This window comes from Lactuca saligna, chromosome 2 (genome assembly GCF_052625555.1).
Source record: "Lactuca saligna cultivar CGN05327 chromosome 2, ASM5262555v1, whole genome shotgun sequence".
Taxonomy (NCBI): domain Eukaryota; kingdom Viridiplantae; phylum Streptophyta; class Magnoliopsida; order Asterales; family Asteraceae; genus Lactuca; species Lactuca saligna.
The window spans coordinates 109,562,700-109,577,963 of record NC_136418.1 but is presented as its reverse complement, the minus strand read 5'-3'; the positions used below and the strand labels follow the sequence as shown (position 1 = coordinate 109,577,963).

The window sequence follows — 15,264 nt, the reverse complement described above, 5'->3', positions numbered from 1 at the left end:
TAGTGTGTCTAAGTTTCTAGTCTTGCAAAACTAGAGAAAAACCCTTTACTTTTATTATTTGTTTTAGTTAAAATTAGTTATTAGTTTAATTTTCCGTTCCCTGAGTTCGATACCTTACTGATCAATCTATACCACTAAAAGACAGGTTCACTGCCTTTGTGTGCTCAATTTATTAATTAAAAGTAGGGATAAAACTAGTTGGTTTTACACACATCAAGTTTTAGGCTCCGTTGCCGGGGAACGGCGCCAAATAATTAAGCTAATTCCTAATTTTTTCGATCCTTTGTGTGAGTTTACTTGCATAAAGTTCATTTATTGCAATTTAGTAATTAGTAATTAGGTTTTAGTATCTGTTTTAGTTTAGTTTAAAATTTAGAATTTTTTTTGAAATACCACTGATACTCGCCGAGTGCAATCGCACCTACTCGGCGAGTAGCAGTTTAGTCAGCAGTAGATTTTCTTTTTTTTACAATCTTTTTGTTCTTTTTATGCTTTTTATTCTATTGATTTCAGGACTTTCATGACCAGAGGATCAAACACACCACTGGTACCCCCGTTTGAAGACCCCGAATCCGCATTGAAAAGAAACAAAGGAAAGGACATGGAGAGTTCAAGCACACCAAAGAAATCACCATTGTCCAACTTGAAGACCGTTTTTGGGAAAAAGAAGAGCAGTAAATCAGGAGCTTCTAGCGCTTCTTTGATAATTGAGGAGCCAATTCAAGAAAATATCGGGTACGAGACCGAGGAAGAAGAGGAGGCAACGTACGAGCAAGAAACCGAGTCGGAGGAAGAGTTAGCGTTCACAATGGCTAACATTGATGAAATCCCCATGGGAGAATGGAAGAAGAGGATGCGCGACGACAATGGCCCGGGACTTGTGCAACCCGTAATTCCCGCGACTGCTACCTTCGAGCTAAAAGGTCATATCCTAGCTTCACTCAAGGAAATACCTTTCTATGGGAAAGATCATGAAGATGCCTACAAACATTTGGATGAAGTCAATGATGTAGCTAATTACTTCAATATTCCAAACGTAACCCGAGAAACTCAACTACTTCGTATGCTTCTGGTAACCTTCAAGGGTGCTGCTAAAGACTAGCTCAAGTCACTTCCCCCCGGATCAGTCACTACTTGGGCCAAGATGAAGGAAGAATTCATTGATCACTTTTGCCCACCGTCCAAGATAGCCAAACTGAAGAAGGCCATTGCAAACTTTGAACAACAAGCTGGAGAGTCGCTATATGAAGCATGGGAGAGATACAAAAGTCTGCTAAGAAACTGCCCACACTATGATCTAAACAGCCAGCAAGAAGTTTCCATCTTCTATGATGGAGTCAATGTCACAACCCGGCAGTTGCTAGACTCGCAAGGCCCACTTACAAAGAAGCCACCCCCGATGATTAAAGAATTGATTGAAGAATTCTCTAAACACTCTAGAGAATACCACAACCCTAGGCATGATGTCATGAGGGGAGCCGCTTATGCTGCTACTGAAGATTTATCCGCGGTCATGGCTATGTTAAAAACCATGGATAGGAGAATGGACAAAATGGATCAAACTATCCATGCTATTCGGGTGGGTTGTGAAAACTGCAATGGACCTCACCTCACTAGAGATTGAGATTTGGATGAGAATGGCAACAAGAAGGCGCAAGCGTGTTATTCGAGAGGTGACCGATATGATGAGGACTGGCGCAAACAAAAGAAAGAGTGGCTTCCTTACGAAGAGTACAAGAAGGCCAAGGAGGAGAAGTATAGACAAAAAGGGAGAGGATTTTATCAAAAGGAGGAGCCAGTGCAAGAAAGGAAGCCAAGCTTGGAAGATATGCTTACTAAATTTGTGGCTGCTTCCGAGAAAAGGCATAGTGACCATGATGTTGCTATCCAAGAAACAAGAACCACGCTCAGGAACCAGCAAGCATCCATCCACAATATAGAAACACAGCTTGGGCAACTTACTCAACAACTTAACCAAAGGTCACCGGGTGAACTTCCTAGCAAAACCGAAAACAACCCACGAGGCGCACAAATAAACATTGTCACAACGAGAAGTGGGAAGATCATCACTCCCCTGGCTCCCATTCGAACTGAAGCAACCAGGGACTCGCAAAAGGAAGGAACGGAAGAACAAGCAGAAAACCAAGAATCACAATCTGAGAGTTCTACTCGCCGAGTAGGGCCGACGGACTCGGCGCGTACCCCCATCAAAAACGAATGAACAGCCTCCCGTAAAGCCTTACCAGCCTCCAATGCCATACCCAGCCCGAGCCAAGAAAGAGAAGCAGGAAGAGGAATATCAGAAGTTTCTAGACCACATTAAAACTCTTCAAATCAACATTCCTTTCATTGAAGCCGTCATGCAAATGCCCAAGTATGCAAAGTTCCTTAAGGAACTCCTCACCAATAGAAGAAAGATGGAGGAAGTGCAGAAGGTAGTGCTTAATGAGAACTGCTCCGCCGCAATGCTAAACAAGCTACCAAAGAAGAAGGGTGATCCGAGGAGCTTAACTTTACCTTGCTAATTTGGAAACTTGGCTACAATTCATGCCTTAGCTGATTCTGGAGAAAGTGTGAACCTTATGCCATACTCATTCTTTAAGAAGCTAGACCTCCCGGAGCCAAGGCCAATTCGCATGGCAATTCATTTGGCAAACAAGACAGTCACCTTCCCAAGAGGCATATGTGAATATTTGCTAGTGAAAGTGGACAAATTTGTCTTTCCAGCTGATTTCATCATTCTAGACATGGAGGCCGATTCGCAAGTGCCAATTATACTTGGAAGGCCTTTCCTCAACACAGCTAGCGCTATCGTAGACATGAGAGATTCTAAGCTCACCTTGCGAGTTGGGGACGATTCAGTAACATTCGGAGTAGACCAAGCCATGAAGTACTCTAGGAGTAGTGACGACACGGCATTCTCAATCGACATGCTCGACGAACTATTGGAGGAAGACATACATGAAGATTCCAGCAAGTTTGCAGCCTTAGATGAAGCATTTGATCCAGAAAAGGATTTATTAGAGATTGAAATACTGTTAGAAGAAGCGGAGTATGAAGAAATATTGAAGCAATCTGACAGCCCTACTCGCCGAGTAGAGCCGATCTACTCGCCGAGTACATCTGAAGAAAAGAAAGAAGTCCTGAATGCAGCTGCAAACTCGCCGAGTACCACACCTGCACTCGGCGAGTCCGTCACTAAGAACAACCAAGCAGAGCTTAAAATGTTACCCAACCATCTGGAGTATGCCTTTCTGGAAGAAGGAAATCAGAAGCCAGTAATCATAGCCTCAGATATATCCAAGACGGAAAAGGAGGAACTTGTACACGTGTTGAAGAAACGGAAATGAGCCATCGCATGGAGCATCTCCGACATCAAGGGAATAAGCCCATCCTATTGCTCTCACAAAATCAATCTAGAAGAAGGAGCAAGGCCGGTGGTGCAATACCAAAGAAGATTGAAACCGAACATGCAAGAAGTCGTCAAGAAGGAGGTGGTCAAACTCTTAGATGCAGGAATCATCTACTCCATTTCCGATAGTCCATGGGTGAGTCCGGTCCAAGTGGTGCCCAAGAAAGGAGGAATGACGGTCATCACCAACGAAAAGAACGAGTTAATTCCGACGCGAACGGTAACCGGTTGGCGAGTGTGCATCGATTATCGAAAGCTAAACGATGCCACTCGTAAAGACCATTTCCCCCTTCCTTTCATAGATCAAATGTTAGAGAGACTATCAGGCCATAGCTATTACTGCTTTCTAGATGGGTTTTCAGGGTATTTTCAAATACCCATAGACCCAATGGACCAAGAAAAGACCACATTCACATGCCCAAGTGGGACTTTCGCCTATAGACGCATGCCTTTTGGACTATGCAATGCACCTGCGACATTTCAAAGGTGTATGACCGCCATATTCCATGATATGGTGGAAAAATTCATGGAGGTCTTTATGGATGACTTTTCTGTATTCGGATCTTCCTTCCATGACTGTCTCACAAATCTTGACTCAATGTTTGCTAGGTGTGAGAAAACCGACTTGGTCCTAAATTGGGAAAAATGTCACTTCATGGTCAAGGAGGGTATAGTGTTGGGACACAAAGTCTCTAAAAAGGGAATTGAGGTGGATCGGGCAAAGATAGACATCATTGCCAAATTACCCCCACCAACTAATGTGAAGGGCATTAGGAGTTTTTTGGGACACGCAGGTTTTTACTGGCGTTTTATAAAGGATTTTTCCAAAATCACGAAACCTCTAACACAATTATTACTTAAAGATGCACCCTTTAATTTACTAAAGAGTGTTCAGAGGCATTTGAATTTCTAAAGGAAAAATTAACTAATGCCCCGATCATTATTGCACCAAATTGGAACTTACCCTTTGAGATCATGTGTGATGCTAGTGACTATGCATTAGGAGCGGTCCTTCGTCAAAGGGTTGATAAGCACTTTCAACCCATCTATTATGCTAGCAAGACCTTAAACCCCGCCCAAGAGAATTACACTACTACTGAAAAAGAATTGTTAGCTGTGGTTTATGCTTTTGACAAATTTCGCCCTTACTTGGTTTTATCTAAAACCACTGTTTTTACTGACCACTCGGCTATCAAGTATTTGTTTTCCAAACAGGATGCTAAGCCAAGACTGATATGATGGGTGCTGCTTCTTCAAGAATTCGATATAGAAATACGAGACAAGAAAGGAATGGAGAATGAAGCAGCTGATCATTTATCTAGGCTCGAGAACCCGCAATTGCAAGAAGATAAGGATGGAGACGACTTTCCGGATGAATACATTATGGTGTCCGTGGGAGAGGAGCCATGGTTCGCAGACATAGCTAACTATTTAGCTACAAATTACATCCCGAAGGATTATAGTAGTCAACAAAAGAAGAAATTCTTTGCAGAGATCAAATATTACTTTTGGGACGATCCATACCTCTTCCGAAGCTGTGCGGATGGAATCATACGAAGATGTGTGTTCGGGAGGGAAAGCCGAAGAATATTAGAACATTGCCATAGCGGGCCCACGGGAGGACATCATTTAGCACACTATACTGCAAAGAAGATCTTTGACATTGGGTTCTGTTGGCCTACAATCTTTAAAGATGCAGCCCAATATGTCAAACAATGTGATGCTTGTCAAAGGGTGGGAAACATTTCATCTCGAAATGAAATGCCACAACATAGCATCCAAGTGTGCGAGGTGTTCGACGTATGGGGCATTGACTTCATGGGACCTTTTCCCACATCCAAAGGAAACAAGTACATACTAGTGGCGGTCGATTATGTCTCAAAATGGGCGGAGGCGCAGGCTTTACCAACAAATGATGGACGGGTAGTGGTACGATTCTTGAAGAAACTATTCTCATGGTTTGGTGTTCCAAAGGCCCTAATCAGTGACCGAGGCACACATTTTGCCTATGATCAATTGGAAAAGGTGCTCAAGAAATATGGGGTTACCCATAAGTTCTCCATGTCATACCATCCACAAACTAGTGGACAAACTGAAGTGACCAATCTAGCCTTGAAGCGTATTTTAGAGAAATCGGTGGGAACCAACCGCAAGGAATGGTCGGATAAATTGGATGACGCGCTATGGGCATTTCGTATAGCTTTAAAAACACCTATTGGTACTACACCATATAGGTTAGTTTATGGAAAGCAATGCCATTTACCGGTCGAGATCGAGCATAAGGCATATCGGGCTTTAAAGAGGTGCAACTTCGATATAGAAGAATTGAAGACCAACCGGTTGATGCAAATGAATGCCCTTGAAGAACTCAGAAATGATGCCTATTCTAGTTCGTGGCTCTATAAAGAAAAGACCAAGAGATGACATGATAAAAGAATCAAGAGTAAAGACATTCATGAAGGCCAAAACGTATTGCTTTTCAATTCCCAATTAAAAGTTTTCTCGGGCAAACTCAAATCAAGGTGGGATGGTCCCTTTTTGGTCAAGACGGTGTTTCCACACGGGGCTATAGAGTTGATCTCAAGAGACGGCACACCATTCAAAGTCAATGGTCATAGAGTAAAGAAATATGAAGAAGGTGTCCCCCGGAATGAAGGATTGGAGGATTTGCTACTGTGCGGGATTGCAAATACGTAGACGGGGCGGAGTCCAGCTAATGACTCCATCAAAAGAAGCGCTTCTCGGGAGGCAACCCGAGTTTCAAGTTTGCATTTTCTTTCCTTTTCTTTATTTTTCCTTTTATTTTTTTTCATTCTTCTTCATTTATTTTATGTCTCTAAATGCTTGAGGACAAGCTATGCTTAGAGTGTGGGGTGGATGGGCTAAACAAATGGATTGATACATTAAATTTTTCCAAAATACAATTTTATTCAACCTGTGACATCTACTCGGCGAGTATATCGATTATACTCGGCGAGTAAGTGCCCGATTGCAGCCAAACGTTGATAATAAGCGTGTCTACTCGGCGAGTAGACCCACTCTACTCGGCGAGTAGCCGGTTCAAATCCAGTGAAATAAAATCTGTAAAAAAAACATTATTATTCACCATTTCATCCCATTACTCACCGAGCACTTTCTCTCAGCCACCTCTCTAAGCACTTTTCAAGATCACTCCAAATTTATACTTGTTTCTCATCATTCAAGCAACAAGGTAACATCTTCACCCTTTAATTTCATGAAAGGTTCAATTTTTATCACAGATCTGCCCAGATTTGATGTGATTTCGGATTTGGGGAGTTTTTCCCAAATTCTAGGGTTTTGATTTATTCATGAATTAGATGTTGTTAGGAGTAATTTCTTCAAGATCTATGGTTAGATAAGTAATTACAACAAAACCCTATGAACAATTTGGACTATTGCACAGATTACACAGATCCGATCTCGATCTGTCAAGGAGTTCATACTACTCGCCGAGTAGGTTCGTGTACTCGGCGAGTAGGTCACAGTCAGATCACATATTTTCTTGTTTTAATTACTGGGTGTTGTTTGTTGCTGTGTTCTTGATATGTGTATGCAGGTAGTATGGAAAGAAGAGGCCAATCTTCACGTGGGGGAAGCCATGGTGATATGCCATGGTTAGCTTTTCAACAAATCACCTCCAAATCATCCAAAACACGAGCTCTAAACAGATTGGAAGCACTTCGACAGAAAGAAATCCACCTTCCAAATGCAGTGGATTGGGGATGGATGGGCAATGTTGGCTTGGAAGAAGAACTCACCCCATACTTGGTGAAAGATTGTAATTTGGGCTATGCCAACATCACATGTGATGGTTGGTTGCAGTTGTTCAAAATCCAAGAGTCGGTATACGCGGAGTTGTGCTGGGAATTCTTTGCTACCATCTCATTCCGAGGTGGTAGTGAGTTTTACAATCCTAACACGATCTCGTTTTCCTTGGGCGGGGGGCTGCGACAATGCAGCATGGTTGAGTTCTCTTGGCGGTTGGGTATTTATGACCAAGACATGGCGATGACGGATTATTTTGAAGCCTTCTTGGAAAATACCTACAAAGAACTTCCCGAGGAGGTGGTGGCATCTACATGGTGGAGTACAATTGCTAACCGAGTCTACATTCCTTCCACTGCGCAAGAAGGTCACATCCGTTCTCTGATCCAACGACTCATTCACCGGTTCGTAGCAAGCACGATCAACATGCGGAAGGATGGGGACAAAGTTCCCACCCTTGACATCTTCTACTTGTGGAGTATCATCACTCCAGACGTTTTCTGCAACCTTCCTTACTGCATTGCCAAATTTCTTGCGGAGGGGGCGGTCAAGGAGAAGATAAATTCGAAGATAAATGGGGGCATGTTCATTACCCGACTTGCCAAATCATTTAGGATCTTGGATTTACCGCAAGCTCAAGCACTAACGATTATCCACCCTCCTCCGTTCAACACTGCACTTTATAGGAGGGCGCGGATAGTTGAAAATTTTGGTGATTCCTTTACTATTCCGAATGAAGATGAGACGGCAGTCCCCGAGGAGCCGGGAAGGCGGGTTCGGCCAAGGAGCGAACGGGTGCGGGAAGAACCACCGGTTATTTCGGTGGAGGATAATGATGGTTGGAACCAAGTAGAGTATCGACACTACTTGGATGATATTGGGCGAGGGGTTAACTACACTAATCAATCTTTCGAGTATCTTTTCCAACAAATGCACATTGCCCCGAGACCTGGACCTGACTACCCTTATATCATGGATTGGGACGAGAGGATGCGAAGAAGGGATGGAGAGGGAGGAAGTGGAGTAGGAGGAGCTGGAATGGAAGAGGAAGATTGAAGACTTTGCTTTGTTTTTATTTATGATGTTTTGTTTTATGATAATTGTTGACATTTTGGATTTTGTTATGGTGGTTGAAATATTAGTGTCACTGTTAGTTTTCTTTTCAGGTATTGAAGATAGGAAGCATGCTAATTAGGAAGGGTCAAGAGAGGAATGAGAGACTTTTTGAGTGATTATGGAGTCTTGTCCCTAGGATTGAGTCCGTACGAGTCAAGAGTCTTATGGAGTGTTGCTGCTTAGGAAATTCGAGTGAGAGTACATTTATATTTCCATTTCAACACCAAAGTCAAGAGATACAACAGTTAAAAGAGATCTGGAAATATATTCCCTACTCGCCGAGTGCACCAACACTACACGGCGAGTACATATGCTTTTACACGAACTGCTTTGCCATCGAGTTCTACTCGCCGAGTCTTCGAGCTTACTCGCCGAGTAGCCTGCTGCTTGAGGAGTTTCTGAATTACTCTGGCTATTTTTACTGCAACATTCATACACTCTTTTTGAATTACTACTGAGGATTTTCCAACAACCCTGTTCCTTGGAGTTTTCAAGCTATCAACCACACGAGACGTATGACACCCGTGCCATGGATGAGCTGTTCCCATGGCTAAAGTCAATAGAAGAAGGAGCTGAAGAGGAGAGTGTCAACCTAGCAACTACTACCCCAGGGGAGTTTGTTCCAACTTTCTCTTTATTTGCATTTTTAGTTGGTATAATATGCAATGAGGGCATTGCATAAAATAAGTGTGGGGTAGGGGGTTAGTCACATCTTAGTCACATCTTAGAATACTTAGAATCTTAATTTAGGCTAATTTTTAAAAATTGTTGCATACCAAAAATCCTTAGGTCTTAATTTAGAAAATTTTGGTAAAAAATTAGGATTCCATGTTAGAATTGTGTTAATAATTGCATGAAAACCCAAATGTTTAGTTGAGCCTATATACGTTCTAGTGCATTTGTGGCTTCCTTATTTCAATGAAGTCATGAGACAAAAACACGACCTTGCTCAGCCTGAGGGATGCAATATGTTTAGCAGCCTAAACCTGAAATGTATCCAGCAAAGTTTTTATCATTAGCCAATAAAAGTTGAGATTGAGCGCCCCTGCTTAAGCATGTAGGGATTTGAGTGAAAAAAATTGAGAAATACATGAAAAAAAAAAAAGAATTACTAGAAAAAGTTATAAGAATTTTGGAGCAAATGAAGTAAAGACCTAAAGATCAAAATTCCAAGAAATCCAAAAAGTTGAAGATACCAAAAATCAATCAAGACAAGGTGGTGAATTCAAAGATATCAAAGATCAAATATCAAGAAAGTGAAGAATTCAAAGAGCTCCATAGTGGTATCGAAAAGTTGTAATTCTAGAATATGTATGCTTGGGTTGCTCAATTAAAAATACCTTGAGGGTAAAGAGATTTTCTGAGGATGGATTCGGAGGGTTGCATAAAATGAGCATAGTTTGGGGTGAGTGGGCGAATGTTTATGAGGATTGTGAGTGTTTGAAGTATGGGGGTTTTTAGGAAATTTTAGACACAAATGCATGCGTTGCGGTCTTGGCATAATGGTTGGGTTGGATTGGAGTTATTATATGTGATTCTAATATGTTTAAAATTTAGTTTTACTTGGGGGCAAGCAAAAGTCAAGTGTGGGGTATTTTGATATGTGCATAATTAGTTAATTATTTAGCATATATTCTTAGTTATTTTTGATTAATTATGTGAATAATGTGGACAAAAGGTACTTAAAATGTTGTGAATTTTGTTTTCAGTCCAAAAGATATGCTTGGAAGTAAAAGGGAGAAAAGTGAAGCAATTGAAGATCAAAGAGTGAAAAAAGGTGATCTACTCGGCGAGTAGATCGACCCTACTCGGCGAGTACACGAGGATGTTCCAGAAGATAAATACGACTGCTGATTCAAGACAGATAAGTATGGACCTACTCGGCGAGTTGGTTCTGCTACTCGCCGAGTACACCCTGTTTTGGGATATCTATAAAAGACGAATCCTTATCTAATGGGAACACACTCCTAGCGATTTTTGAAGGTTTAGTTGCGACTAAGAGCCCCAGAAGACGCTAAGGAACCCTAAGCTTCAATCTTTGGAAGAATTCAAGCAATTAGGTTAATTCTACCAGTTAGACTTAGGAATTGAATATGTTTGCTTTAGTAAACTTTTTTTTTATGTTTGTTTCTACTGCAATTATGAGCTAAATTCGTTTTTGTTTCTGTTTGGGGAATACCAAAGAACTCCTATGGTTTGATTATTGATTTTTTCTTAATTGTCTATTGGTGATTTATTAAATTAAGTTTGTTAAAGAACCTTATGTATTAATCACTACTATTTTCTGTTAATTGGAAGGCAATTAGGTTGCATGAACATCTCTTAATTGTTAACCTCATATGTCTACGTGAATACTAAACCATATGCTTAGAAGTAATGATTATGAAACTAAGATTAATAAGAAAATAGGAAGATTAATGTGTGAGCTTGTTTAAGAAACCATCAACAAGAGGTTAATTGAATTAATAACTTAATTGACCATTACAAATCTTATTTAATACAAATAATTAATTTAGGGAATTAATTAGTTTAAACACTTGATCAACGCTTAAATTAGTTAATTGTCTAAGGGTTAGGAGTAATGAACATGAACCTAACTATTATAATTGGTAACCAATAGCAATTAATCTACCATAAACTTAAATAACCATAGGAGTGAATTGGTTGAACCTAAATGGAAACATCTTTATCAAATTTGGTGAATAGTTGTTGGTTTAGTTAATTAGTTAATTTAGTGTGTCTAAGTTTCTAGTCTTGCAAAACTAGAGAAAAACCCTTTACTTTTATTATTTGTTTTAGTTAAAATTAGTTATTAGTTTAATTTTCCGTTCCCTGAGTTCGATACCTTACTGATCAATCTATACCACTAAAAGACAGGTTCACTGCCTTTGTGTGCTCAATTTATTAATTAAAAGTAGGGATAAAACTAGTTGGTTTTACACACATCACTCTGCTGGAGACTCTTCGCCGTTAGTAACCTTTGTTTGACCTATTGAATTTACTCATTCGTCTTCATCACTATCTTAGTATCACCCATTACACGCTGCCCTACCTCTCCCCAACAAATGGGAGTCCGAAACCTCCTCCCATAAAGAAGTTCAAAGGGAGGCATATTAATACTCGAATGATGGCTATTGTTTTAAGAAAACTTAGCCAAGGGAAATAAGTGTCCCAACTTCCTCTGAAGTCCATAACACATGTACGCAGCATGTCCTCAAGCGTTTGGATTGTCTGCTCGCTCTACCCGTCTATCTACGGATAGTATGCGGTACTAAAATGTAATCGGGAACCCAACTCATCATGAAATTTCATCCAGAATCTAGAAGTAAAGCGTATGTATCGATCTGACACTATAAGGTCGACACTCCATGCCGAGCTACCACCTCCTTCACATAAATCTTAGCCAATCTCTCCGCAGAAGAACTCTCACTAATGTCGAGGAAGTGGGCGCTCTTCGTCAGCCGGTCCACAATCACCCAAATCGCATCAACTCCGCGCACAGTCCTCAGTAACTTGGTGATAAGGTCCATAGAAATCTGCTCCCGTTTCCACTGGGAAATCTCTAGAGGCTATAATGGACCATGTGGATGCTGGTGCTCTGCCTTAACCTTGCGGAAAGTCAAACACCTCTCAACTACCCAAGCTACATCCTTCTTCATACAGGGCCACCAGTAATCCGTTTTCAGGTCCAAATACATCTTGGTGGCCACGGGATGGATCAAGAATCTCGACCTATGCGCCTCATCCATCAGTATATGCTGAGCTCCGCCTATATAGGGTACCCAAATATACCCACTGAAAGTCATAAGCCAACAACTGTCCATTACAAAATCAAAAACCTGCCCTATCACCCGCTCCCTCTTGCGGTTCTCCGATCTCACGACCTCCACCTGGGCCTCTCAAATGGTATCTAAGACTGGAGTCATCACTGTTATCCTCATACACACATCTCGGATCGGAGCACTCTTGTCTCAGTGTGTCGACTACCATATTAGCCTTGGCAGGATGATACAAGATCTCGTAGTCATAGTCTTTCACCACATCCAACCACTTCCTCTGCCTCATGTTTAGGTTGGGCTGATCCATGAGATATTTCAGGATTTTGTGGTCCGTAAATATGATACACCGAACCCCATATAGATAATTGCACCAGATCTTGAGGGCGAACACCACTACCCCTAGCTCTAGATCGAGGGTGGGATATCTCGTCTCATGAGACTTCAATTGCCTCGATGCATTTGCTATCACGTGACCTCTCTGCATCAGCATCACGCCCATCCCCGAAGTCCGCCACTCCTTCATGAAGGGCTAACACTGGGGCTCCACACAATCTCTGGTGAAGTGTCTCAAATGAGGTCTGGTGCTTGGGACCCCAAATAAAAGTATCACTCTTTCGGGTCAACTTAGTGAGAGGGACGACAATCTTGAAGAAATCTCTGATAAACCTCCGATAATAGCCGGCCAATCCCAAAAAACTGCTGATCTCAGATGGGGATCTCGGCACCTCCCATCGCATAACTGCCTCAATCTTGGTTGGCTCGACCAATATCACATTCGGATTAACGTGGTGTCCCAGGAACTGAACCTCTCGTAACCAGAATTCACACTTGGAGAATGTGGCATACAACCTCTCCGATCTCAAAACCCCAATAATCTCTCTCAAATACTCCTCATACTGCTCTCTAGATCTTGAATACAACAAGATATTGTCAATAAACACGATCACCGATCGATCCAATATGGGCCTGCACACCCGGTTCATAAGATCCATGAACACTGCTGGTGAGTTGATGAGCCCAAAAGGCATCACCACGAACTCATAGTGACCATAACGAGTCCTAAACGTCGTCTTCTAGATATCCTCCTCACGGACTATCATCTGATGATAACCCAACCTCAAATTGATCATGGAAAACCAAGAAGCCCCCTGCAACTGATCGAACAAATCATCGATCCTCAGAAGTGGATAACGGTTCTTGACCGGCAACTTGTTCAAATCCTGGTAATCAATACACATCCGGTGCGAACCATCTTTTTTCTTGAAAAAAAAGGATCAGGTCTCCCCACGGCAAGCTACTCGGTCTAATAAATCCCTTCCCCAGTAGCTCCTGGAGTTGGATAACTTCTGCATCTCTGGCGGCGCAAGTCGATAAGGTGCCCTGGCGATAGGCGCTGCTCCCAAAATCAAATCAATCCAGTACTCCACTTACCTCTCAAGAGGCACGCCCGGTAACTCCTCGGGAAAAACATTCGGAAACTTTCTCACTACCGGAACCTCAGCAAAAGAACTCGGTCACTTGGTAGCCACCCACGTATCTGACACGTAAGCTAGAAAACCCATACAACCCTACTATAGACTCTCCCTCACCCTGGAAGTAGAGCAAAAAGATGACCAAGATCTGGTACTCTCACCATATACTGTCAGCACTCCCCCATTAGGGTCTCGTATAGTCACCAAATGACGCTCGCATGTGATAACAGCTCCAAAATGACTCAACCAATCCTTGTCCACAATGACACAGACATCCTCCATAGCAATCGGTACCAGATCATTCAGAAACTTGACACCAAAAATCTCCAACACACACCCTCAGTACACATCAACAGAAAAAATTGCATGTTCACCAGCTATAGAAACCCCCAAAGGTCGACTCAATGCCTCACACTGGATACTGATGTGACGACTAAAAGCTAAGAACACGAAGGATCGACTGGCACCCGAGTCAAATAACAGTAAACCAGGTACATAAATCACAAGAAATGTACCTAAATAGAACACAAAATAAACTTCAAAATAATTAGATAAAAAGGAAAAATACGCACTAGCCACGACATCAGCTGCTGCGCGGACCTCCTCCGCTGTTAGCTGAAAAGTTCTACCACTAGCCCTCGGAACTTCAGCCTTCATGGGCCGACTATCAGCAGCACGCAAAGCAACAGGTGCAGATCCCTGTGTTGATCCCTGAAAAAGTTGGGAGCACTCGACCTTCCGGTGGCCGATCTGGTTGCAGTGAAAGGAAATTGCAAACCCCTTGGGGCAATCCTTCACCATATGCACCTCCTTTCCACACTTGTAGCAAATCCCTGCTCAAGACGACCCCTCGTGACTCTTGCCACGCTTTCCACAAGTGCAGCCCTTTTGGCCCCCAGTCCTCAAATCAGTAAGCTTAGCCCGCTTAGCTGTCGGCTGGGACTGTGCCGGCCTCCGATCTCTCCCCCTGAGACTCCGCATCCTCCGAAGCCTGAGTGTCTAGCTTAATCTCCCTCCTCCTAGCATTTTCCTGAAGCTCAGCAAATATCCGATAAGACAAGTTCATCACGAACTCATGAATATCCCTCCTCAAAATGCTCAAATACCAACTCATATGTGCCTGCATTGTCAACACATGCTCAGGGCAGAACAATGCCCTCTCATGAAACATCTGAGTAATCTCAGTCACCGACTATGTCTTCTGCTTGAGAGACTGAAACTCCTAGGCTAACTGTTCCCTTTTGACCGGGGAACATACTCATCTCGGAACATCACAGTGAATCTCTCCCAAGTCACTACGACGTGCTTTGCAGGAGTAAACTGGTCCATAAACTTCCACCAGTCCTTCGCTCCCAAGCGAAGATGGTTCAGCGCGAACTATACCCTCAAGTGCTCCGGACATGAACAAGTGTAAAAAACACCCCTCAATATTAGAAATCCATCTCATCGTAACAATAGGTTCCTGTGTCCCATCAAACTTTGGTGGCTTTGTGTTGCTGATCTTCCGGTACAGCAAGAAGTCACTTTCCTGTGGCCTGGCAGCAACGACAGTTGCGGTGGCTGCAACAGCAGCCGCCTCAGTAACAACAACATATCGCTCATCAAACGTCTCGATCATGGTGGTCTTGATAGACCCAAACATCTCCGGAATAGCCTCCCAAATGGTTGCAGCCACCTCGTCATGAATCATCATGCGAAT

The 15,264-nt window shown here is 42.5% G+C and overlaps 1 non-coding gene across 1 annotated transcript; it reads right to left on the bottom strand.

Moving 5' to 3' along the window:
• Positions 1-1,192: 1,192 nt before the first annotated feature.
• LOC145033201 (small nucleolar RNA R71) lies at positions 1,193-1,299 on the bottom strand. The gene has a single exon (XR_013677437.1). It is a non-coding gene; the product is annotated as a small nucleolar RNA R71 (small nucleolar RNA).
• Between the last annotated feature and the right edge of the window lie 13,965 nt (positions 1,300-15,264).